Source organism: Microtus oregoni, unplaced genomic scaffold, assembly GCF_018167655.1.
Source record: "Microtus oregoni isolate MIOR12 unplaced genomic scaffold, Mior012 000005F_ref0000423, whole genome shotgun sequence".
In the NCBI taxonomy this organism is placed as follows: Eukaryota; Metazoa; Chordata; class Mammalia; order Rodentia; family Cricetidae; genus Microtus; species Microtus oregoni.
In genome coordinates, this window is record NW_024543064.1 from 48,056,192 (window position 1) to 48,080,425 (window position 24,234).

The window sequence follows — 24,234 nt, forward strand, 5'->3', positions numbered from 1 at the left end:
TAACTAGCTAACTAGCTAGCTAACTAACACGGTGAATGTGGCTTTGGACCCAAGGGCCCTGGCTAAAGGAGATACTTGACCTTTCAGGCAGAAGGGACAGTACCTACTGGTAGCCTGTGTCACTGGAATGTGCCTCCTGCTGGAGCCTGGACCCTTACCAATGTTTAGTACTCAAACAACAGTTTGCATTTACAAATCTGGCCTTTTTCTCACTGGAGGATAGAAATCATGAGCACAGCTTCTCCACTTGGCAGTATTGATTGACACGTGGGCTGGGTCATTTCCTGTTATTCAGGGAGTTATCAAGAACACTGATTGTATAGTATGGACTTTGGAAGCACCCCAGGGCTCTACCAGCTAGATGCTGATGGTATCCCCTCACCTCAGCAACAATTCAAAGTCTTTCCAGATGCTGACACACGTCCCTGTGAGGAGTATGGCCTTGACAGACTGTTAGGAGGTCAGAAAGCTGTGCTGCAAAGTCAGACAAACCAGGTTCAAGTCCTGACCATGACCTGAGCAGTTATGTGAACATTCGCCCCTCAGTGTTGTCATCTTTACAATGGGGAAAATAACATAGCTACCCAAGGGGGACAGAGAGAGGAATTTCATAAAGGCAAATGAAGTAGCCGGCAAAATCCTCAGAAGATTATGTAATTTTGCTTCCACAGTGATCTTTAAGAGGACTGACATCAACAGCTCCATTCTCCAAAAGAGAGAATAATTAAAAATTGTTGAAATCCATAGACTTATTTATTAATTTTATTTTACACACCTGAGTGTTTTGCCTGTATGTCTGTGCACCATGTGGTGCCCGTGGGAGAGAGAAGAAGGCTTTGGGTCCCTTGGAGTTGTAGCTACAAATGAATGTGCGCCACCACGTGGGTGCCCGGAGCTGCAAGAGCAACAAGTGTTTTAACAGCTGAGCCGTCTCTCCAGCCTCCTCACTTTCGATGTGCGTTTCTTTCTTTCCTTAAACTGCTGAGTGTGCTCCTAGGTGCTGTTGTAGAGGAGAAAGGAGACGCTGAAAAGATGGGCTTAACGTGGGTGCAGGGAACTGAACTCTTGGAGTTTTGGCTGCGAGCCTTAGCTCTTAAGGGCAGAGCTATTTTTCCAGCCCCTGTTACTATTTTATTTTTCCTGCCTGTGTATTCAGTTGCTGGGTGTTATTTCAGAGCCTTGCCCTTCCATCCGGGGACTATGGCCTGGCTTATTTGTCCCTTTGTTTCTTCGGTCTCTAAGCTGTACTAGCAGATGGAACAGTTCCTGGACATGTAGACTCGGCAAATCATCACAAAGGGTTGACTTTATCATTAAGTAATATCCTTTTTACCATAAAAATACACCTCCTTTTTATGGTAAGGTGTATTTGCTGAAAATCTTTGTATGTGGTGCTGAGAGATCAAACCCAGAGCCCTGTGTGTATGAGGCAAGTGTTCCAGCACCAAGCTGAGTTATGTTCAGGTGATCTGCAATCAGGTGAAAAGCAATGCATTTGATCAATGCAGTCATTTCTAAGGCTCTGTGCCTAAGGGAAGGCGCTGTCTTTTGTTCTCCTTTCAGGTCTGGTGGATAAAGAAAGCCTTGTGGTAGGAAAGCTGTATTCCGATGTGTATACCAAGACCAGAGGAAGGTGGCACTGGATCCTGACTGTGCCCCCAACCTACGCAAATTCCGTAACCCTTTGGGGCCTTGGTCTCCCAGAGTGTAGAAGTGAACTCAGAGCCCACAGCACTGAGTCAATTACGGGACTAGTGCTGGGCTAGTGGGGGCTCTGCGGCTGCTCACTTTTTCTTTTAAGAGATTGTCTGTTTGGGGGCTGGAGAGATGGCTCAGAGGTTAAGAGCACGGACTGCTCTTCCAGAGGTCCTGAGTTCAATTCCCAGCAACCACATGGTGACTCACAACCTTCTGTACTGAGATCTTGTGCCCTCTTCTGGCTTGCAGGCATACATGGAGGCTGAACACTGTGTACATAATAAATAAATCTTTAAAAAAAAAAAAAGAGATTGTCTGTTTGGAAATGTGAAGCAGGCTGGAACCTCCCTGCCATAGAAACATCCCGGGCCCTACACACATTATTTATCTCTTATGACAACCTCTGCCGCTAAGACTCATTTCTTTGTAAATAATTTGTGCTAGCCTGCCTAGGCAGCCCATCTTTTTGCAGATACTGATGCTCGAGAAGGCAATGAGTAGAGTCGGGGAGTAGAGGCATTTGGATTGAAGAATATCTTTGTATCCGTGGCTTCTGAAGCCTGTAATTGATGTCTTAAAGTACAGTATATAATTTAGCGTGACAGACCTCTTTTGTGTTAATAAGAAGTTACTCAATAATTCATTTCCTAGTCTTCTCCCTGTGAGTCATGATAAAGTAATGCGGTTTTAATGAGGCTGTAATATGCTTTTCCAAGGGAATTGCACAATGCCGTAACAATTAACGTACCGTGCGTTCAAGGCACGATCGCCTCAAGAATAAGTGTGGCGTGCAACTAAAAGCGATGACATGTTCGGAGCGGAGGATGCTCCCCCAACGCTGGCTTCACAGCTGCTGAAGAATATGGAGACGAGTCAGATGCATACTTAGAACAAACCCAAATCTAACACGCTGGCATCTGAGCGGGAACCACGGTCCCCTTTCTCTGAGAACTACTGTTCACTGAGGAAGAAATAAAACAAAGAAAAATATAGATGCTTCCAGCACTAATTGCCTTAAATGCAGTAACTAACCCATTCCAGGTGCTTAATGCTACCCCACTGCTCTGTGGACTCTTTGTTCATTTTAATGGGACTAATTTTGTTTTGATGTTAATTGTCCTTTAACATCTTGTTTAATCATGCAAGATGCCCACATATGTCTTGAAAGGAGAGAAAATTCTAAACAGAAAGCCAAACAAACCGACTGACGTACGTGGCTTTCCCTGGGAATATGAGTACCTTCCTACACCAGTACTAAAGACTTAGCATTTTCTACAAGAGGTGATTTTCTCATATGCGTATTGTAAGGGTTAGCAACAAGGAGGACTGATGGACGTTAACATTGGTTCAAATCAATAAATATGAATTCAAGCACCTGTGTCATCAATGTAAAACAAGATGCCCCAGGCTGTAAGGTCATAGTGTTGGATGACCGCTTCCAGAATCTCACAGAAAACACAAACATATATGCAAATATATCCACCGATGGGGGTCCCATGAAAGTTGCTATTATAGTGATGATATATTCAAGAAACGTAATCTTCATGTGAGTGATACTTCATGGTCTATAAAATATATGTACATTTGTTTATTTGGATCCTACAAAAAATTCAAGAAGTGCAGCATGAACTCAGGTCTCCAGGCTTGCATTATTGGATGGCAAGCGCTTTTACCTATTGAACCATGCTTCTAATTCTAAAACCAGTTTCTACATGGCTTTTCTAGGCCTTGGCTCACACCTGTTGCCACTCACCCGATTGTGTTCATCCTTCCCCCACTGTACTCTCTGTTCTGGACCCAGTAGGTAGACTCCCTCCCCAAGGTTTAGAAAGCACCTTATTTTCTCTGACCCAGGGAGGCACTTCCCTTAGACATTTATGTGTCCTGTCCCCTTCATTCAGGCTTTTCTTTGTGGTTGGTATGAAATTTCCTTATAGGGTTGGAGAGGTGGCTCAGTGCTATAGAGCACTGGTGCACTTGCCGAGGATCTGGGTTTGATTCCCAGCACCCCCATGGTGGTTCACAGCAGTTTGTAAATTCCAGTTCCTGAGGATCCAATGCTCTCTTCTGGCCTCTGTGGGCATCAGGGATGCATGTGATGCACATGCATTCATGCAGGCAGGACAGTCATGCCCATAAAATAAAAATAAATAAATATTTTTTAAAAAGAAGTTTCTCTATGCGTACATATACTACTCAGCTCCACCTCTGTCTCTCCCCATATCTCTCACTACCCCATTTTGTATATTTACGAAGAAGAGATAAAGTATGGCTGCACAATTTACATGGTGTATTGTCCCAAAGGGGTCTCCTTACTTTGTCTCCCAATGCTTTGAGACAGGGAGGATCCTTAGGGCAAATCTCAGAGAGAACATACCGCATAGATGCCATTCACCAAACCCAGGGTGAGTGAGATAGACTCTTGTTGAAATCTTGTCACTAAAGTCTGGCTGAGAGTTAGGGTCGAAGCACAGAAAAGTCTGAGAGAAGCTTGAGATGGAGAGCACTACCCTGGAGAGGGGACAGACACCAGATCCTCAAAGGCATGACATTTTCTAGACCATGAGGGCAGGAGTATTGTTGGTGGGCAAGGCTTCAAAATTCTAAATATAATAGGTGTGGCCCTGTTGCAGGCTGAGCTGATACTCAACCCGTCAAGGCCTGAACCCTTGGTGTCTGTCAAGCTTGTAGCCTTTTCTTGTAGCTGTTTGGAGTCCAGAGGCTGAGATCGGCACCTTGCCTGTGAACTCCGACAGGCACTACATGACATTCTCATGGAAAGGCATAGGACACATCAAGTTCTGATTGACACAGGAAAACGTCATTCATCTGCAGGGCAAACTCTGTTAGCAGCTAGACTCATTTCAAAGCCACATAATAGGACTGGGCATAGCTCATTGGTTAGTGCATGCTCAGCATGCTTGAAGGGCTGGGTTCTACCCCACCACAGAGGAAAGAGAAAGCTACATGACACATTACTGCCTAGTTGTACTTTTTCTTCAAAATACTATTACTGTCTTCCTTTTACACATGTGGTACTTTATTATTATTATTATTATTATTAATTTTGGTTTTTTGAGACAGGGTTTCTCTGTGTAATAACCCTGACTGTCTTGGAATTAGCTTTTGTAGACCAGGATGGTCTTGAACTCACAGAGATCTGCCTGTCTCTGCCTCCCAAGTGCTGGGATTAAAGGTGTGTGCCACCAGGGCCCAGCCTTTATTATTATAATTAGTACACCTTTCACCATTCAATCAAAGTCACTTCTTATGTGGATAGAGACTTGCATCTTTAAGTTGAAGAGTCTGTGGGAGCTGGAATGGTATCTGTGTGCGAAAGGCACATAACAACTATGTATGGAATTGCTGTGGGATAATGGTTTTGTAAACTGTAAAGATTTGTCACTTGTATTGGTTTAATAAAACACTGATTGGCCAGGAGTTGGGCAAGAAGTATAGGCATGGTAACCAGACTAGGAGAATTCTGGGAAGAAGGAAAGGCTCAATCTGCAGTCGCCAGCCAAACGCAGAGGACGCAAGATGAGAATGGCCCACTGATAAAAGGTGCCAAGCCACGTGACTAAACATAGACAAAAATTATGCCTTAATTTAAGTTGTAAAAGCTAGTTAATGATAAGCCTGAACTAATAGGCCAAACAGTTTATAATTAATATAATCCTCCACGTGTTTCCTTGGGACTGAACGAATGTGGGACTGGGTGGGACAGAAACTTCCTTTGACATTGGATGGATGAATTCAGTGGAAAAATTTCAAAATTAGCAATACTTAGTGATGGTAAGGATTTGAGAAATACATCAAAATCTGTTGGAGGAGGCCTTGAGATGACACTTTAAAGGGCTGTCTGGGGCTTTTAATGTCCATTAAAGTAAAAGATAAATGTCTCTTTGGTCTCAGCATCTCATTTTCTCGTTTCCCATAGCAACGCTACAAGGACATATAACCATGACTACTTATGAAGGAATTTTTATTTTTGAGACAAGATTTCATGTAGCTCAGCCTGACTTCAAGCTTGCTGTGTGCCAAGGATAGTTTTGAAGTCCTGATCACTCTACTTCCACCTTCCAAGTTCTAGGATTACAGGTGTGTGCCCCCTACATGGTTTATGCAGAGCTGGGACAAAATTCAGGGATCTGTGCATGCTGGGCAAGTACTCTACCAACTGAGGAACATCTTTGGCCTGAAAGTATTTTTTTAAGAGTAAAATAAATCAAAACAACATTAATACCCATCATTAGGAAAATGGCTAAGTTTTCCATGCCTTGGAAAAGAGCCTTGACAGTCAGTAGAGCAGATCTCTGTTGGCCCAATCTGTTGTTGGGAAAGGAAAGGATTGTTAAGGAATATGTGACTGGGATGGTCCTTCAGACTTATAAAAACATCATGTAGGGTTGACAAGACCCATGTCTGCACTTATGAGATGCTACTTGATTTGTTGAAGACCTCTGATGGGGTGTGAATGTGACTTTGCTTTCTGACCCAGCTATTCTGTGCTACTTGGACATTTCTGTCAAAAATTATCCAAAGATTATCCTAACAGGCTGCTCTTCTCAGCAAGCCTAAAAGCAATGAAGAGAGATACAAAGACTTGGTTTGAATATCAGCTTTGTGAGTTACTAGCTATACACTTTTAACACTTTTTCTTTGTAGAAATTAAATCCATCACTGATCTAACTGACAGTTGGCTGTACAATGGGAACCTATCTTCACCATTGATAAATAAAGGAACTGCTTTGGGCCTATAGCAGAGCTATAGGGGAACAAAGAAAGTGGGGAAAACTAAGCTGAATGCCGGGAGAGAGAAGGCGGAGTCAGAAAGAAGCCGTGTAGCCCCGCTGGAGACAATGCTGGAACCACAGCCACGTGGTGATACACAGATTAATAGAAATGGGTTAAATTAAGATGTAAGAGTTAGCCAATAAGAAGCTAGAGCTAATGGGCCAAGCAGTGATTTAATTAATACAGTTTCTGTGTGGTTTTTTTTGGGCTAAGCAGCTGGCTAACAAACTAGCAGCCTCTTTTCTATGAAAGAGTAGCAGATAAAGGAAAAGATGGGCTTCTGGGGAGGAGGCTCCCAGAATGCAGTTTTGTGTCATTCAATATTGACATTAACAGACTCCATAAAAAAATCTTTCTCTTTATACCCAGGATGTAAACCAGACGAATCTGAGATCTCCACAATTAATTTTATCCACCCAGCCTTCCCAATCAATGCTTTTATTGGAGACATATTAATGCTTCAAATTCTGGAAAGCTTTCCCCACAGTCAAGTCCCTGAAGGTAAGGTCTCTTACATCCCTTTTCAGAGTTAAGTGCTAAGACCTTGGAGCTTGATCTGCCAAACAGTAAAGAACAATGACCACAGCACTTGTGGAACAGAAAGTTCCACGCAAAATTGCGGAAAGAGTAATGGGCAATGGAGAATCAAGAAAGTAGCAGAAAGCAGTTCTACTGCCTGTGCTCCCAGCAGCTAGTGTGGAAACAGCAGCTGTGGATCACTCCATTCCGAGGATTTTCTAAAACAACTCTCCTTGATTGTGAGGACTCTCCCCTATTCTTTTCCATCCGTGGTTCCTGTTTCCTTTGCACTCAACAACCTCACTGCGCTACAGCTCTGTTTTACCCATCTTTGTTAGGGTATCTATTGGTGTGACAAAAGGCCATGGCCAAAAGCAGCTCAGGGAGAGAGGGCAAATTCCATTGCTGAGGGAAGACAGGGGTGGAACTCAAGGCAGGAGCCTGGAGGCAGGAACTGAAGCAGAGGCCATGGAGGAATGCTGCTTACTGGCTTGCTCCTCATGACTTACTCAGCTTGCTTTTCTTAAATAACTCAGGACTGACTGCTCAGGGGTGTCACCACCTCCCATGGGCTGGGACCACCCACTTCAATCTTTAATCAAGAAAATATACCGCAGACTTGCCTGTAGGCATTTTCTCAATTGGGAGTCCCTCTTCCCAAATGACTCTAGTTTGTGTCGAGTTGACAGAAAGCTAATCAAGACACTCCCCCAAATGCTGTTATCAACTGATTTCCTCCTGCTCAAGATCCAGGGTGTCTATTTTCCATTTAGTTGAGGAGATTCATCCTTTGGCAACGTTTATTCCAGCATGTCCATTCTCTGTTGCAATAGTCCCTGTAATGGTACACGGGATTCAGGGTGCCTTGTGAATGTCATGTTCAAGGTTTCTATAATCGGATTCCTTTGTTTTGTGCTAAGAGAAAGACAGATTATGTTAGGGATTAAGAGACCTGGGTTCAAGTTTAAACTGTGATTACTTTGTTTGGATTTCTTAACCTTGTTCAGTTTCAATTTTCTCCTTTGTAAAATGGGATTAGTCATAATGGCTGCCTTTCAAGGTCATTGAGAGACTCAAATGGTTCAGTGCTCTGAAAACTCGCTAAGCACTCAGCACCGTGAAGTAATCATGGAGTTCTCCTGTGGATGCAAACCTGACCATTACCTAGGAGACCCGTCACCCTTCTCATTTCACAAGAGGCACAGCTGACTTAACCTATGCATTTTACTGACAGCGATGGAGGTGGAGCGAAGATCCAAACCCTGGAGGGTGGTGCCTGAGCCCAGTGTCTGAGCTTTCTGGGGAACACAATAGTTACCCAACCTAACCAAAAGGGCAACTCGGGCTTCTGCACCGGCTTCCTGCTCTCAGTGTTTTAGACTGTGCCATGCATATTCCTTCCTGCTCTGAGAGCCTGTATTTCTAGTCTTTCTGTAGAGCTAAGTCTTGTTCAGCTCCCACCCCTCACCACATATAACCCTCAACCACTGTCCTTGATCTAATTTAAGCGCCCACCTTACCCCTGACTGCACCTGCACCTGCCAGGTGTGAGAACCACCCCTCCGCCCTGACCCAGCAGGCCAGGCGGGTCTTCTGAGTTCTCTTTCCTTGGTGTTTATCTTGATGGAAAGAGCCTAACCTTTCTTTTCTTTCTTTTCTTTTCTTTTTTTTTTTTTTAATTTTCGAGACAGGGTTTCTCCGTAGCCTTTTTTGGTTCCTGTCCTGGAGGAACTACCTCTTGTAGACCAGGCTGGCCTCGAACTCACAGAGATCCGCCTGCCTCTGCCTCCCGAGTGCTGGGATTAAAGGCGTACGCCACCACCGCCCAGCCTAACCTCTCTTTTTTAAACATTATTTTATGTATTCATTTTATTTTATGTGTATATATGTGTGTACACGTATGTGCATCACATGTGTTCAGCTACCAGGGGAGGGGAGAAGAAGGGGCACCAGGTTCCCAAGAACTGGAGTGACAGGCAGTTGTGATCCACCTGACGACGGTGCAGAGAATCGAACCCTGGTCCTCTGCCAGAGCAGCAAGTGTTCCTAACTGCTGAGCCTTCTCAACAGCCCCCCAATAATATTTTTGAATAAATGGATATTGTCTAATTTAGTATTCTTTAAGCTTACTTATTCGGAGCAATCACTTGCAGTGTGCAATTCTTACAAATTAAAATCCCACCTAGATGCCACCTCACCCCACCAGGACAGCAGTTATCAGAAGGAAGGGAAGTAATCTTGGCAAGGAAGGGGAGAAAGTGAACCCTCTGCACAGTGTTGGTTGGAGCCTAAGTTAGTGGGACCACGATGGATGGCATATAGAGTTTCTTCAACGCCCCAAACAGAACCGCCACGTGATCTAGCAACCAATGTACGGGAAAGCTGTGTGTCAAGGCAAGTCTACATGCCATGATCCCTTGGGGCACTTTTCACAACAGCCAGCAAGGAGCGACACAGGAGTCCATCAGCTAATGAACCAAGTATGGTTGTCAGACACAACGGGATACCGTTGCAGTGAAAAAGAGTCCTGTCATTTGGGAGAGCATGGGTGAACTCGGAGGCTGTTGTGCTGAGCGAAGTGAGCTATCATACAGGCAGAAACAGGTGCTCCCACACATGAAGAATCTAAAAGCCCTGTGCATAGATGCAGAGAGCAGAGTAGACATCGGCCCAGTCTAGAGGTCAGGAAGTTTTGGAGGAGTTGGGCAAAGGACATAAACTTTCCATCAAGCAGAAATAAGCTTGAGAGGTTGGATAGCCCGAGTTAAGACTGTGGTTGAGAACTGCACATGCTCAAATGCCTGGGAGCCCAGTTGGAGCACCTTCGCCACAAGGTGACATGTGTGTGAGCGGGTGGGCATGCTAAGGGCTTGATCCACATAGGAGATGGGAATGTGGCAGGGTATCATGTTGTACAACGCAAGCATACCCTTTCGGTCCATTAAAAGAAATGAATGAAAACATGCATTCTGGTGCCTTCTAACCGCTGAATCAGCAGCTGTGGGGGTGGGTGGGCGGGGCTGGGATCCTATGGGTTCGTAAGCTTGTGATCGGCGATGCTGAGAAGAAAGTGTACTCCTGAATCTTGTGGGCGCTTTCGAGCCAGGCAAGGCCGCTTTCCCTCCACCTCTCAGATTCTCACTCAGATTACAGGGTCAGCTTCTCTGCACCCAGGCATCAGGAGTGTTGCTTTCTTTCCTTGGCCTCAGCTGAAGACCCATTTCTCACAGCTCAATGAATGTTCCAGAGGACCCTGACTGTCCTCTCTTGCTCCCTACCAAAGTAGAAATATGGATGACAAGAGGCCCATCTTGTAAGTATTTTTAAATATTTTATTTATTTGTTTTATGTATATGAGGGCTCTATCTGTATGTGCACCTTTATGGTTTAAAGGGGCATCAGATTCCACTATACATGGTTGTGAGCTACCTACCATGTAGTTGCTGGGAATCAAACTCAGGACCTCTGGAAGAGCAGTCAGTGCTCTTAACCACTGAGCCATCTCTCCAGCACCCCTCCATCTTATAAGTTTAAATGCAAAGCAATGCTGAGACTGTGATGAAGCTCAGGAGGGCATTGTTTAGCTGAGTTAGAAGTTCTATTCTTTTATCCATTTCCATTCAGCTAAGCTTTGGTCCTGCAGCACAGCCAAGTGCACACTTCTGGTTTGACCCAGTGTCTTGCTTTCTCAGCAATCTCTCCCAGCCGGAATCCACAGTCTGTGACTTTATAACACCCTCATTGGGATCCCAGAGCATTCCAGTCCCTTGGTTCTTTGCTGTTCAGAACACTGAGGTTTGCTGAAGGTGCCATAAACATCTGTGTTTATCCTTGGTAGCGATGCATAGACAAGACCAGTTCCAAAGCAATGAGTCCTGGAACTCTTGTGACTGAGCACAGGAGGACCATTCTCTCAGGAAACTCCTCCCCACCATGCTTGCATAGGCACCCAAAGCTCCTAGTTTGAGTGGGTTGTGTTTTCTTTCTTCCAGAACAATGCGAGCACAATACAGGGGCATTCCAGTCTATAAACCCACACTAGCTTATCCAATTAGCTCAGCTAGCCCTGAGAGCAGAACATATGTCAATCAAGTTTGGCCAGCTAGGAAGGCATCCTGGGAACAAAATGGACGGCCTGCAGGGACTCTCTGAAGGCTCTGTGAGATTAATGCGCTCACAGCATGAGAGTGTTGGCAGGGCAGAAATGTTTGATCACGTTGGGAAATGGAGAACCAACCATTTCTAAGACTGTACGACCGAACTAGATATTGTCTGATCATGAAACTCATTTAATTTCGAATTTCTTACCATTCCTTAACCCAAATATCTTAATATGCTGATTCTTTGTTAAGCCACTTATTTATGTGTGTACTTACGTGTTTGTGTGTGTGTGTGTGTGTGTGTGTGTGTGTGTGGGCATACTATGCAGTAGATGTCAGAGGACAACTTGTGGGAGTCAGCTTTCTCCTTCTACCACGTGGATGCCAGGGATTGAACTCAGGTCCTCGGGCTCCCCAGCCAGTACCTTTACCCACTGAGCCATCTGCCAGCCCAGTACTCTGGTTCTTATTGCTTCTCTTGATTTCGCATCTTCTCATTTACTGGAACACAGTCACTTCTCTCTTCCTGTCTCCTCGCTCTTTCAACCTACATGTTCCTTCAGGGTCTTACTGGTTTCTCACTACTTCAGCTCTGAGTGGAAGATGTGATGGCAGTGGGAGAAAAGATGAGGAAAAAAGATTGCACATCGGAGCACATTGCTTGCACGTTTCCCCACTGTATTCACTGAACCGTGGTGTGTGTGTGTGTGTGTGTGTGTGTGTGTGTGTATGTTCACACTCGTGCTTGTGAGAAGGACATGACATTTCAAGAGACAGACAAAGAGAGACAGGCAGGATGAGAGATACAGAGAGGTGAATCGATTTTCCCTAAAGAGAATTATCACTGCATTATGTAATAGATAACAAGGGACTGGGGACATTATTTCCCCCCTTTCGCTTTCCCCCTTTTCTTCTCCTCCCTCCTCCTTAGGTCGCTTTGAATTGCAATAAAGTCTAAACAATCTGCCATTGTAGGCAATCTGCACACAAGCTGCCAAGCTGGCTGCCACGGTTAGCCCTAATGTGATCAAAAGCGCTTGCGTTACAAAGCGCTGAAAAAACCTGTTTCTACAGGAAATAGAAATTGATTAAAATCAGGCCTCCCCAAATGCCCTGGCTGATAGGCTGGCAGTCTGCCAGGTCACCAGGCTGGCAGAGGAGGAGGTGAACAGATGCGCCTGTCCCACAGCCCAAGCCAGGACTGAGACTTGGGGGTGGGGCACCACAGGATCCTGTGGAGGCAAGCTCTCAGGTCAGCGAAGCTCCATGCGGCTTCAAGAGCTCTGCAGGGCCGTGGGCTCCAGCCTCAACAGAGCGTCTTAATGTCTCCTGTTAACTGTCCAGTCTCTGCAGCAGAGACCTCTTCCTCGTCAGTCGCAAACCAGAATGATGACTTGGAACTCTTCATGGCTGTTTGTTTGAAGTATAGGGTCTTACTCTGTAACCCAGCCTGGCCTGGAGTTCACTATGGAGGCCAGGATGCTCCGTAGCCCATAGTGATCCTCCTGGCTCAGTTCACCAGATGCCGGAGTTACAGGCAAGAGTCACCAAGCCTAAGTGTGGGCATTGCTGCCTCCTCCTACCCAGCGTGGGGTACCCAGGATATGCCCAGATATGCTGCCTGGTTGCAGCGTCAAGGAGGACACAGATGAAGAAAAGGCCTGAATGCCCACAGCTTCCTCCAGCTGCACGGTGACACAGACCCCTACTAGGGTCTACTTGAACTATACTCTGCACTGGCCCTGGTAAGGAGAATTGTTGATGAAGTTAAGTTAATTCTCACAGAGCCCTCTGAAGCTGTCACTGGTCCTATTTTCAGCTATCAGCGGGAGGAGAGGGGTCCAGGATAAGACCAAGGCCAATGGTGGGTGGGCTCAGATGTGATTCTAGGCACTTAGTTCTGGTTGGGGGCTGTTGTGCAGCACCAAAGAGTGGAACTTTTTCTTGTGGCTTGACTGTGTGCTCCTCAGAACCCTAGTATTAATGTCATGCTGGGAACTCGGGAAACACAAAGGGCAGACATTACAGGAGGGGGAGGGGCAGCTCACACTGCTGTTCAGAGGAGCTGCAATATCGGTTTCTGATTGGGGCGAAGAGTGCCAGCAGAAGCTGAGGTAAAAGGGGCTCCTCCAACCCCACTTCCCCCACATTCCCTGCCTTGCTCCTCTTGAGTTTTCTGGGTGACTTTGGGTTTCATTTTCTTGCTTTTTTTCCAACCATGTTCTGACATAATCTTTCCTATTGTCTCCCAACACAACATACCCTCCCATTCTTCCTTTTTCCTCTCTCTCTCTCTCTCTCTCTCTCTCTCCCACCCCCTTCACTCCTCTCCTCTCTCCACCCTTCTCCTGTCCACTATGTGGGTTCTGGGAATTGAACTCAGATTATTAATCTTGTTAGCAAGACCCCCTCTCTGCCCACTGGGCCATCCCTCTGGCCTCTCATCCCGGATCTCTCATTCCACCGTTTAAACAAAGAGCCGTGTTGGTGGTGCATGCTAAGCAGAGGATGTAACCTTGCTGTCCTGGGTCTAGTTCCTCCTCAAATCCTGCCAACTCAGTCTCCTACCATTGGTCAGCAGGAGGAAGTTAGGCTTTCAGCTCCAGAAGAATAAAACACAGTGGCTGCTTTGGTCTGTTCTCTGCTGTGACTGCCGTCTTCTCTCATTTACAGACTCATTTATTCAAACACCACAACATCTGAGGCAATCCCTCTTCCTACTCAGCCTCACCTGCTGGCGACTGTGGCTGGGCACAGCAATCAGGGTCTCCATCCACTCTCGCATGCATCCTCTTCTTAAGTAATAGCAGAAAAGAAAACAAACGGGGGGGTGGTGGTGCGGGGAGGGGACCAGAACTGCTCTGTGTGCATGAGACCCCCCAGAGCAGTCACTCTCATCTGCCTTCTGCCCGTGAGGCTCATAGCCAGGGATGGATCGCGTGCCCAGCACCTGCTAGCCAGGCACAAAAGATGCAGCGGCGAGGAGAATCTGCAAAATCCTTGATCCTCGTGGAGCATAACATCTAGGGGCAGGAGGAATGGAGGTCGCTCTTCAAATTAGATTATTCTGGTTGATTTTTAAATGTATCCACATTGTAAGATGGAAGCTGCTTTGTTTTTATTAAACAACAACAAAACGTCAGCTCTAGGTCCAAAAACTTGAAATAACTTGCTCTCACGGGTCTAGGAGAGGCCTATTTTAAAATATTTTATTAATTTAAAGTGTTGTGCTGGTGTGTACGTCTGTGTGTGGGTATGTGCACAGGAGGCCGGAGGTATTGAATCCCCAGAGCTGTAGTTACAAGCAATTATGAGCTGACAAACATGGGCGCTGGGACTCAGATTTTAGTCCTTTGTAAGAGTAGTCTGTGATCTCAACCACTGAGCCCTCTCTCCAGCCCAGGCCTAGTTTTTCACATGTTGCACAAAACCACTGAACTATCCTGTCCCCTGGTACCGTGCCTGGCACAGTGAACAGACGAGGCCTGTCCGGGAAGAGGGGAAAGACGTCACTATTGATTTATCTGTTGTCGGTAGTAGATTGCGAAAGTCTCCTCCCTGCATCCATCTCTTTGTAATATGCCCTTGCAACTCCTTCCATGAGAGATAGTCAGTGTGCCTTCTTCAAGTCTGGTCCGGGCTTGTGAGCTGTTTTGCATAATAGAATTTAGTACAAGTGCCAGGTCAGAACCGGAGCCTCAAAGGCCCTCCATTTTCTTTCTCTGGGAAGCTAGTCTATTGTCCCAGGACCAGGTCTGTGCAGGCCTGTTCAAGGATAAAAGACCAAAGAGAACTGGAGTTGCTGCCCGCCAGACCAGACAGCAGCTAAGCTGGGTGCTGGCTGTAGAATATTTCAATACTGCAAGCCTACCATTCCCAGAGGAGCTGGAAAGCTGAGCCTGACAGAGCTTCACAGCAAGAACTGGGAGACAAATAGGAGCTGTTGTTTAGACCACAAAGTTGAAGTGGTCAATTTGTTACACAGCAAAGTTAGCCGATACACTTTTCTGACCAACAGAGCGGCTTACCACTATATATGTTTAGATGGATATAATGGAGGTTTGTGCCCCCAAATAGAGAACCCTGCTATATTATCGAGGAATTTATAAAGAAGAAAAACAAGAGAGTGCACATAGAATTATTGGAATTTGTTATGTAATGAGAGGTGGCCAGTCCCACAGCAGCCATCGGCAGGCTGGAGAGCTGGGGTAACCAGCAGCAGCTCGGTCCAAGACACTAGAAGAAGTGTGGGCGTGACCTAGTGATGCAGCCCCAGCCCCTGGAGAGCAGCTGGTGTGACTTTGGGTTTGCAGGCTGAAGAAGCTGGGCTCTGAGGTCCATGAGCCAACGGCAGCAGTCTGAGCACCTAAGCCGAGAAGGACTGAGCCTATGGTGTGTGTGAGCTTCCCCCTTCTGCTTCTTGTTCCACCTGCGGGATGGTGTGCACCACAGAGAGGGCGGGCCTTTCCCCACCCAGCTTATTCACCCTCGTGCCAATCCCCCTGGGGATGCCCTCACAGACAGGCTCAGAAGCATGTTCCCCAAGCTTCTAGGTGTTTCTCAATCCAGTCCAGTTGACAGCCAGGGCTAGTCACCACAGCTGGTCCACGGGGAGACCACAGTGTGACTGGACTTCAAGACAAATTCACTAAAAGCTTTGGGGACATTGTAAGCTATCTTAATGTGCATATATTAATATTTTCTCAGAGTTTGTAAGCCTTTCCTTCATTTAAAATACATTTTCAGACACATAGTAATTGCGCGTATTCATGGGCACAGTGTGGCATTTCAATACGGGTGCATTGTGGAATGTCAGCTAGGGTAACTGTGTATCTGCCACCTCAGACATATCAATTCTTTGTAGTGAGAACACCGAAGTATTTGAGCGATCGCCGAACACAGATGTGTGTCCTCATCCAGCTGCACCTGGCATCCATCAGCCATTGCCTTCTCCACGCTTCCTCTCCCATCCCTTCACTGGTACCTGGTAACCACTGTTCTATTGTCTACTCGGGGATTAACTCTTTATCAGCTACGCATCGATAAGGACATGCAGCCTTCATCCATTTCAGGCTTATTTCACGTACCACATCCTTCAGTCCACATAGCTGCAAATGAAAGAATTTCAGTCTTCCTTACGGCCATGTAATATTCAACGGTAAGCCACAGGGTGGACTTGCCACACTTTCTTTGCTCATTCCTGGGCAGTTACGTTGATTCCATATCTTGGGTTGGATAATTTTTTTAATTTTTATTTTATGTGCATCGGTGTTTTGCCTGCATGTATGCCTGTGTGAGAGGAACTGGAACTGGAGTTATAGACAGCAGCAAGCTGCCATGTGGACGCTGGAAACTGAACTATATAGACAGCACTGAGCTGCCATGTTGGTGCTGGGAATTGAACCCAGGTCTTCTGGAAGAGCAGTCAGTGCTCTTAATCACTGAGCCCCTTTCTCTAGCCCCTTGGATTGGATATTATAAGTGGTTCTGCAATAAACACATGGATGCAGACGTCTCTTCAACACACTGGTTTTATTTTATATAAACACACACACATACATACACACACACACACACACACACACACACTCAGTCACCCAGTCTCTTTTCACAACAAAAGGCATTTGGAAGGCTGTATCTATTTAGATCTAAGTTTCTAAGGGTTCTTGAATTAATTCACTCTCTCTTTGTTCTCAAAACTTTTACTTTAATAGAAATCATGCCCCCTGCCCCCTCAGTGAGACAGGCTCCCATGCAAATGTTCTCTCCAAACCCCTGCAGCTTGCTCCTTACCCATACACCCTCCACCTCTTGATCTAAGTAGTTCTCTTCCCTTCCCCAGTAGCTATAGGGAGTCTGAGAACACCCTCCACGTTTCTTCTGATTTGACTCTGTAGTTTTTGCTTTAGGATGACTCCTATCAGTTTCTCCGGAGATGTTAAAGTCCCCTGACCTAGGCCATCCCAGATAGCCAATCACCCAGCTGAGGTGTAATGTTCAGAACTCGTTGTCCCTGCTCTTCAAAGTGTCTGAAAGGTTTTGCAAGTTTTAAAAAAAAAAGCGAAAACATCACACACAACAGGGCATTTTATTTATTTTAGGGGGTACTGGAGATTGCCTTATACTAGGTAAGCATTCTACCACTGAACTATATCCCCGGCCTTTTCCCCCCTCTTTACTATTTTGAGATAGGGTCTCACTAATTTGCTCAGGCTAGCCTTGAACTTGCTTTGTAGCAAAGGACATAAACGACCCACTGAATCACAATAAGTGAATAACCGAATGAATGAACAATCTATATTAGCAAGAGAGGAGTCCTTACATTTCCTGGAAATTTTGGTTTCTGGCGTTGAATAAATGAAGCCATGTAAGGTAGCCCTTTGCTTTGAACCAGCGTCGTCAATCATCCTTCCCCTTCCCCAGACTCTCAGGCTTGAACAGAGGTAAAGTCTGGAGGTCTTGCAGCCGTATTAGCATTGTGATCGTAAGGGCACAGGAACGAAAGCCAGCACTCCATATCCAGACGTGTGGAAAGGAAGGAGGCTTGGACTTTGGTAGTGCCATCACCCTAACTGGCACGGTGCCAGCCACTCCTAACTCAAAGCTTCTTATTTGGAGAGGAAACTTAAAAGAGTCCTGTCTCTTTAAGCCTCTATTACACTGTCTGCTACTTGCAGCTGTGTGTGTGTGTGTGTGTGTGTGTATTCCTATTGTTCACACTTATGGGGATTTAGAGATATTAAAAACTTTGTGAACATTAATGTTATCTTATTATTAACCTTCCCTGGTGACACTGGATTTATTTCTGACTTGCTGTAACGCAACCGTCACATGTAGAGTTAACCAGGGCATCTTAGGTGGTGTACGGTTTCCCTTAGAGGTGGCTGGCAACTTGTGGACACACCTGGCGTGCATGCTCTGCAAAAAACATTTTCTCTCTATCAGAAGAGCATTGTTGCCCAGGGCTCCTTGCAGAGACACGCAAAAAGCCCCAGGAGGTGAGACTGGATGTTGTAATTGTATTTGCTGAAACAAAATTCAACTAGTAAATTTAATTATCCCTGGTTGTTAGGCTGATTGCTTTTCGTTTGGATTCCAGTGTGGTCTCCAGAACTCAAGAATGAGATGGAGAACAGGGGAGAAGGGGCTGGACTTCAAGACCACAAGTAAAGCAAGAAGGGGCCTGCAGAGCTCCTGCAGGGACGTGTGCAGCCAGCCTTTCTCCGCCTGCGTGCCTGATAAAAGCCCCAAGCCACATGCACTTAGCTTTTGCATCTGGCAATCAGATTAGCCAAGAAGAACACGTGCTTGGGAGGGTGGTTAAGCAATGGAATTGTTTAGTACATGCTTTGAGAGCTCTCTCGCTCTCTCTCTCCCCCTCCTCCCCCCCCCCCCAGGGGAAGGAGAGAAAGAGAAGGTAAGGGGAGGGGATGAGGAGGAAGAAAAGAAGGATGGGGGGATGAGAAAGGGAAAAGTACTGGGCCTTCTATGTCTCAATCAGCTGTCAGTGTTCACAGGGTCCCCCATGGCCTCCTGCCTCTACACACCGCTGATTTTTCTTTCTTTCTTTCTTTCTTTCTTTCTTTCTTTCTTTCTTTCTTTCTTTATTTATTTATTTTCTTCTCTATAGGGACAAGGTAACTTGTAATGAGAAGGATGAGAAGAAGGCAAAGTTGCTCTAAGTGGAGTTCAGGTCCTGGAGCCTTCTGGTTGGTTGCTACCTAGGGCACACCCCGCCCTCCCTGACACCCCAAACGCTGGAAGTCTTGGAGCACAGGGGCTCTGCCGTCTGACAGGTAGGACTGACTTCTCCAGGTTGGCTCTGGCTTTACCACGGGGCGCCATCGTAAAGCTGGGGTTTCCTCTTAGAAAGCCCTCTCGCTGTGAGGAAACATCTTCCCCAGGGAAGCACAGTGGTCCCTCTCATAAACGCTGCTGAACCAGAACCGTGCAAGCCTTTCAAGGTGCATGGCTTTTGTGGACTGCAGTGCCTCGCGCTGGCCACAGCGGCTAACGGGCGCCACCTGCAGGGAACGAGGAATAGGAAGCGCGTTTTATAAAACTTAGACGGGCTGTAATGATATCAATAGCAACATTTTGAAGAATGTTTTGAAATTAAATTTTCCAACTTTTAGCCTCCTCTCTTCTCGGAAGTCTGTGAGTCACAAGGCTCACATTCACGCAGATTCTGTCTCGGATTCGCCTTGTGTAGTAGAGGCCGAATTGTCCCTTCCAGCAATAGGTGACCCAGCTGCACAACTTGTCACACATCAGGGACAGATTTAAGAAAAATCTCCCATTAAACCGCATCTCAAAGTCCTATGCATGGTTGCTCTTCAAAGCCAGTCGTTGGAAATGATTGGTTTGGATTCAGGTCTCTGGAAGCTGAGTTTCTTCGATATTCTATTAGATGAATGAACAGAAGTATAATTGACTTTGCTAGACCCATGCTAAGAGCTTTTAGTATTATATAATGCATTTGTGCATTTGTGTGGTCTTCTCAGAAGCCTTAGCAATGGAGATGTCATTATTGCCTGTCCTGGCTCCAGAAACCACATGAAAGTGGGTGAACGCCATGTCCCCTGCGCGCACAGTTTGCAAGCATGTGACTGATTTTTGGTGTCTGGCTCCAAATTTGGAATTCCCAACCAACACTCCCTGCTGCTTGTAAGATAAAGAATAAGAAGAGCTCTCAAACTGGAACTTAGTGTTTTGTTTCTAAATGTTTCTATTTCAGCTTGCATGTATTTTTGGCATATTTTTTTCCGTTTGCACCTAAAAATAGCAAATATAACCCTATCTTGGTAATGAAAAAGTCTATGATATTTTAGGAAATGTTCTCTTTCCACATGGAATTTTTTTTTAAGAAATCAAAAGCAGAAAGATCTCTGGGAAATCTCCAGATATTTACTAAAAACAACTTCTAAATAAAACATGGATCGAAGAATAAAAACAGAATTAGGACTTTTTAGGCATGAGTGAAACTGAGAAAGCATAACCCTTCCTTGGTCTGCCGGGGAAGCGAGCAGTGTTGAGGAGCTCTATCCAGAGTTGGTCTCCTTTCCCAAAGACGTGGGAACCAGTGGTGTTTCAGAATGCTTAGACATTGCCACTTCAACAGGCCTACCTAGGACACCCCAATCCAAAATATACTCTGAAACCTGTAACTTTTTGCACATTAATTCTCAAATACACTTTGGGGAAATTTTGGATTAGGGATATTCGGTCTGTTCTATTAAATTCTTGGGTTGTAAAAAAAGGTCTCTAATGTATGATATCAGGTTCGAATATACAGAATCAGGGGCGGGAGAATAAGTGAAGCTGAACATAGTGTCACACAGCTGTCGGCCCAGGCTCAAGAAGTTGATGTAAAGTCTATGCAAGCAGATCAAACATGGAGAACTTACCTCCAAAGACCCCTCCCAAACAGCATCCCCACAAAACAAAATTAAAATAAGAGTAGGCGGAATATTAAGCAAGCAGAAAGGTAAATAAAGACTATGGTAGTATTTAAATTCCACTTATTTATTTGTGTGTGTGTTCACGCATGTGCATGCACGTGCTCACACAACCATGTGTGTGCACATACCTACACGCCACAGAGAACATGTGTCAGAGACACCCTTAGGAACCTTTTCTCCCTGCATCATTTCGGGGTGGAACTGAGGTCCTCAGGCTTGGCAGCAAGCACCTAGACTTCTCCAGACACCTCACTAACCCTTTGTAAAGAATTCAAATAAAGAAAAAAAAAGAATTGAGCAAATTTAAAAAGCCAGTTAAAAAAAAAGTTAGCAAACCTCAGAAAATACACAGATAACTTGAAAATCGAAGAACAGACTTTACTATATGTGTGCATCATGTGTGGTGTATCGGCACGTGTACTTACATGTTTATGAATACATGTATGTTGTGGAGAGGGGCATGTATACAAGGATGCTTGTGTGTGCGGAGGCCTGAAGTTGTTGCAGGGTGTCTTCTGGATTTCTCTTCATTTACTGAAGCAGAGGTCCTGCTGAATCTGGAGCTCACCAATGCTGGCTAGTCCAACTGGTCAGCTTACTTCAGGCATCCCTGGTCTTTGTCTCCCATGTGTTGGGGTTACTGGTGGCCACCATGTCTGCCCAGCTTCTCTGTGGATTCTGGAGTTCTGAACTCTGCTCCTCACACTTGCATGGCAAACACTTTACCCAAAAGCCATGTTCCCAATCCAGCAATAAATTTTTTAAAGTAAATTTTATTTATTATTGTTGTGTGTTTTAATGTGTATGTGTGTGTGTATGTACCATGGGAAGCATGTGAAGGCCAGAGGACATGTTTGTTGAGACACTTCTCTCCTTCCAGCCCTTCTTGGGTTCTGGGGATTGAACTCAGGCTGTCAGGGATGCATCATCTCAGGCAGCAAGCATGTTTGCCCACTGAGCCATTTGTTGACCCAAATAATAATATACTTTTGAATGAACAGTGTTGGGTTGTTTGAATATAATTGGCCCCCATAATCTCATAAGAAGTGGCACTATTAGGAGGTGTGGCTTTGTTGGAGGAGGTATGGCCTTGTTGGAGGTTTCCTATGCTCAGGGCAAGGTAGTCAATTTCCTGTTGCCTGTAAGAGCACTCTTGGTTCCAGGACCTTGTCTGCCTGCATGCTGCCATGCTCCCTGTCATGATGATAATGGACTGAATCTCTGAAACAGTAAGCGAGACACCCCAATTAAATGTTTTACTTTATAAGAGTTGCCATGGTCATGGTATCTCTTCACAGCAATAAAAAACCCTAAGACAACTTTTTTTTTTTTTAATTTGGACTGCCTGAAACTAAAGTGAAGTATTTTGAATTAATTCTGTTAGCAGAAGAAATCTCAAAACAGCCCAGTATATATTCTGTCGTATGGATATTAGTAGTAACGCTAATGAAGATTTATAATGAAAAGGAGCAAGCTGAGCAGAATAAATTGCAAAGTGTATTTTGTGGCACAAAAGAGCACCAGGAAGTGGACTGGAGCTAAGTCGTGTGTTCAAGAAGATAAACGGATTAAGAAATGGAATAAAAGGAGAGGTGACCTCAGGGCAAGATTCCACCCAGCTAAGTTTCCAATTTGTGAAAAGAAATGAAAGAAAAACTTAGAGCCTGGTACGGTAGGATACACCTTTAATCTCAGTACTGGAAAGGAAGAGACTGGCAGATCTCTGAGTTAAAGGCCCATCTGGTCTACAGAGCAAGTTTCAGAACAGTCAAGGTAGGCAGTGAAAAACAGAAAACTGATGAGGATGTAATTCAACCAGGGGACCATGTTCCAGCCCCAGCAAGAAGCAAAACCTGGCAGCTCTGGCCATCTGGTTCTGGCTTTAGCATTAAGGATAGAAGAAATGGGTTATAGAATTTACCTAGGCAACTAAGGCCACACATGCGTTGGGGGTGTCCCTGAATGGAGGCCTAGTAGAGAGGTCATTGCATGAAACTGTGAAGCTGAAGCCTGGATTGCTTTGGAATCCCCAAGATGTTAGAGATGCCAGAGTCCTGGGATACCTGCCGAGGAGAGCTAGCTAACAGGGGGTGGAACCAGCCCAAGAGAAAGAAGTGTGTTGCAGTCAACAAAGCTAAACATAGTTGGAGATCTGAAGAGTGTTTTGACATCAGACATGGAGATGCAGAGTTTGGAGTTTGCCCACTTTGTTTTTGATCTTGCTTTGGTCCAGCATTTCTTCACTACACTCCCTTTCCTGCATGTTGGTATGCAGTGTGCATCCTGTGCTGTTAAATGTTGGAAGCATGTGATCTGATTTTTGATTTTCATTTTTACAGGTGATTACAGTTAAGAGATTGCATGAATCTCAGAAGAGACTTTGAACTTGGAAACTTTGTTGAGACTGTGGCAAATGATGGGAATGTTTGAAGTTGAACTAAGTGAATTTTGTATTATGATAGTGTTACAAGCTTATGGGGGTCAGGGAGTGGAATGTGGTAGTTTGAATGGAATTGGCTCCCATAATCTCATAGGGAGTGACACTATGAGGAGCTGTGGCTTTGTTGGAGTGAACATGACCTTGTTGGAGGAAGCGTGTCTCTGTGGGAGCAGGTTTCCAGGTTTCCCATGCTGAGGATACTACCAAGTGTGACCCTCGACTTCAAGACGTATCATTCAGCTCCAGCACCATGTGTGTCTGCATACTGCCAAGCTCCTTGCCCTGATGATAATGGACTGAACTTCTGAAACCGTAAGCAAGTCACCGTAATTAAATGTTTTCCTTTATTTTAAGATTTGCCGTGGTCATAGTGTCTCTTCACAGCAATAGAAAAACCATAATTAAGACAAGCGTCATTCAAAAAAGAAGTTGTTGAGGAAATCAGGGGTTACATTGAAGAAATTCTTAGAGTCAAATAAAAGTGAGACCAAAATCTACCAGAAATTTTAGGATATGGCCAAGAGAACCCTAAGAGGAAAGGTTATGGTTATATGTGTCCACATTAAAAAAAATCAAAGAACTTGCAAATAGATGACCTCATATACCTCAAAAGTCTAGAAAATCAAGGAGATTTCAAAGAAATAATAAAAATTGGTCCAAAATTAATGTACAATATGATTCTAAGCCTTTAGGTTTTCCATTAATGATGCCTTCTCATCCTAAGAGATTATTTGGATGGCATGTAGATTGCCTTCCAGGAGGGACATTCTGTCTTCTAGCTTTTAATAACTTTAACAGATGTTGATTGTCAATTTCAACAGTATGAATCCTTTCAGATAATCTCATAGTGCCTTTCTGTAAGGGTTCATATCCATTGATGTGGAGTAAATTTTGCCTGTCAAATTATGGTTATCATTTTCAATGGTATGAATCCTTTCAGCCAACTTCTCATGACTCATTTGGTAAAGTCTGTATCATTTCTAAAAGTTTCTCATTCTTGACTCTGCTATCAAACAATTTCTTTAAGAATATAATATGAAGCATCAAACTTAGCTATGGCTAAGAATGTATACACCCCAGGTATGTCATATACCTCTTCTAGAATTTCTTCCATAGTAGGAAAGGTTTTGAAATTCCTGGATGGTGATATTATCTGCTAAATTAAAATCCTGGTTCAGATGAGAATTTTAAGGTATAATAATGATGTGGTACAAAAGGC